The sequence below is a fragment of the Suncus etruscus genome, chromosome X (genome assembly GCF_024139225.1).
Source record: "Suncus etruscus isolate mSunEtr1 chromosome X, mSunEtr1.pri.cur, whole genome shotgun sequence".
NCBI lineage: Eukaryota > Metazoa > Chordata > Mammalia > Eulipotyphla > Soricidae > Suncus > Suncus etruscus.
Genome location: NC_064868.1, coordinates 129,526,853 through 129,530,140, shown reverse-complemented (window position 1 = coordinate 129,530,140; position 3,288 = coordinate 129,526,853). Strand labels below are relative to the sequence as shown.

Below are 3,288 nucleotides of genomic sequence, written 5' to 3'. Positions count from 1 at the left end.
TAGCTGCCAAACTCAGAGCCACAAAGAGATTAACCTTTTTTTAACTATAAAAATACATGAAAACTAATACATATGTTTTATTGTCTCTGCATTTATTCTGTATATCTATTTTTCTACAAATCATGAAAAATCATTTTTTAAACTATGGTATATGTAAAAGGTGAGTTGTAATTCTGGCCTTGCCTTAATAATCACAGTAAATAACCAAGTAGAGTTGCTAGCAACTAACTATATAATAATTTGCAGTATTGTTTTCGAATAAGAGGTGCAGAAGTGCTGTCTTTTGATATCATACCTGTTTTGATGGAGGTTAAGCATTTATATGCATACAATTTTGTGTTAGTTATTTAATAATTTCAAGACCCTTGGGTTGAGGATTAGTTCTATGTACATTCATATGAATTGGTAGAGCCAGAATTCTTGGGAACGTAAGTATTCTTTTTTTAGGTATCATTATTATTATTATTTTTCCTTATGTTATCCTAAATACTATATTTTTTTAAATATTAGCTCTAGGCTATTTTTTCATTTTTATTGTGAAAAAGTGAATTACAAATCTTTCAGAGTAATATTTAAGGCACATAGTGACAATGAAACCTAAGTATTCTTTTAAAAGAACTAAAGCATCAGGCAGCAGCCAGCTTAGAGATAACTGGTTCTGTTTTGCTACAGACTAGTTGAAAAAATAAAAATGTCAGTTTCTCGACTATTCGTTTTTTTTAATATATAAAAATTTTCATTTAAGCACCATGATTACAAGCATGATTGTAGTTGGGTTTCAGTCATAAACAGAACAACCCCACCCCTTTCACCAGTGCAACACGAGTCCCATCAAACTCACAAGACTGGCTTTTTCCCCCTTTACCCAAAGGATTTGTCAAGTTGTTTTCATCAAATTGGCTGTTTCAGTGTCATTTAGCGATACTTTCTACAATAAGATACATGTTCAATCCAACATCACCCCCTACTGGTTTGCATTACAGACCAGAAAAAAATATGTGTTGAAACTTAATTAGCTCAAATTCTTATTTCCCAAAATACAAAACAGTCTGCTCTCTTTTTTTCTTTCTTGATAAATAATATATTTCCCACCAGTAGGGGCTTACCATCACTTCTCTCTGTAGCTTGTCATGTAACCTTTGTGATTCCATTTGGGAAGTTTGTTCATAGTGTCTCTAAACAAGCAACAATTAGACAACAATTTGACATGGTGAGGAAGATCACTCCAGTCTGAATTGATCCTATAAAGGAGTATGGAGTTGAGATTATGTCAGTGGTATGCATGTAATACCATCAAAGACAGAAATTGAGCTATATACAAATAGATACAGGGCAGTAAGAAGATCCACCACCTCAATGAGCTCACTTATGGCTGAGATAAAAGTGAAACATCACTAAAGTACAAGGTGACCACGTCAAAGCCCATAGTTCGGCTGTGCAGCTTTATTTGAAGTCTTCAGCAACTCATCTGAAAAGAAACACAGATGTTACTCGGGTATTCAGTACAGGATCTAAAGAAGATACAACTAGAATTCAAAGAACACGGGGCTTCCTCCAGGCCAGATACTCTGCCAATTTTTCTAAAAGTCACTAGCAATTAGGATGAGGAAGACAATGTCATCAAGATGCAAACATTAATATATCAATTCTACCAATAATTACTTGTACACATTTAGTGCTTACGATGTTATAGGCACTATGCCAGGTGTTAGAATAAAACACTTAGCTGAGGACTGAAACAATAGCACAGCTGGTAGGACATTTTCCTTGCATGCAGCTGACCAGGATTCAATCCAGAGCATCCCATAGAATCCCTCAAGACTGCCAGGCATGATTTCTGAGTGTAAAGTCAGGAGGAACCCCTGAGCACCGCCGGGTTTGCCCCCCCCCCCCGCCAAAATTACCAAAAACAACAACAACAAAACGGTCATAACTGTGCCTTCAATAATTTTCTCAGCTTTCATTCCTTCGTCATGTTACAACATAATAAAATGGCCTGGAAATTTTGTCAAAAGTAGCAAAAGTTAAGTTTTTGTTAAGGGAGAAAAACCTAGAAAAATAAATCTAATACCATTTTCTAGGAGCTGAGAAACTGGACTCCTTTCAATTGGCCAAATTTCAGGCAAAGTCATGAAATGACACATAGAAAACCAAGGCACCAAAAACTTAAATGACCAGCATGATTCACAGGTACTGGAAAATTGGAAGTGTGCTCTGCTCCCTTGGTTTCCAATTCGCTTTTGATTTGAAAGTGTGACTCAAACCCATTGGGAGTAGAGAGGATGTAGGACAAGGAAGGAAGAAGTTATTTGATGGATTTTTTTCTACTTTTAATAGAATACACTGTTACAAAGATTCACACGCATCAGGTGGTCATACATACGCTGGTAGCACCTGTGGTAAAAGCTTTTCTGTTTTTCAATTTCCAGCACTTCAATTACACTCCCAGATCAAATTTTCCAAGCCGCTAAAATATTGCTCCAACATCTGAAGCATATAGTCATATTTTTAGTGATTGTTTGAATTGGAAGTAAATATTAGCTGGAAATTTCTTATTCCTCAAAATCAGAAATGAGATAATAAGAGTCCCTTATCACAAAAAATACTTTTTTTTTAAATGGCAGGATGGAAATGATATAAATTAAGTCCCCAAGTGGGTCAAAAAGAGAATATAGTGGATACGATGGTTGTCTTACATTCAGCTGACCATTTTTTATCCCTGGCACTCTCTAGAGTCCCTGAGTCCACCAGAAATGATCCTTGAGCAATACTTACCTGGCAGGGGATATCCCATGATCACGAAGGTGGTTTCCCCAGGGTGAGGCTCACCCATTGCACTCCGGATGTGCTCACCCCTGCGATTTCCCCCAATGTGGGAATCTCGACTGCATCATTTGTGGTAGTGGGGGACTGCCTTCGCGCTCTCCCCTGAAAGGAAAAAGAGAGAAATGATCCTTGAGCAGAGTCAGGGTAAACAATAAGCACAGTCAAGTCTGGCCCAAAATTAAAACAAAGTCTCCACCTATTAATTATCTCCTGAACCCATTCACTGGGCTCTTTTTTCCATTAGGATTTATTTTAAGATCCTTCTGGCCATTTACACTCTGAGAAAAAGTCCTCTGGGTGTGTCAGCCAAGTATTTGGTGTTTGAACACAGAAGAGCTATGAGTAAAATAAGAAGAAAGATTAAGAAGTTCTATTTTTATCCTTCTGAATCATCAGCTAAATAAATTATTTTTGTACTAATAATGTTGCTGTGTTGCCAGACCTTAGGCAGTGGGAAACGAC

General features: G+C 36.9%; 1 non-coding gene across 1 annotated transcript; it reads left to right on the top strand.

Moving 5' to 3' along the window:
* The first annotated feature begins 2,767 nt into the window (after window positions 1–2,767).
* On the top strand, window positions 2,768–2,931 carry LOC125999810 (U1 spliceosomal RNA). The gene has a single exon (XR_007492279.1). It is a non-coding gene; the product is annotated as a U1 spliceosomal RNA (small nuclear RNA).
* The last annotated feature ends 357 nt before the right edge of the window (window positions 2,932–3,288 follow it).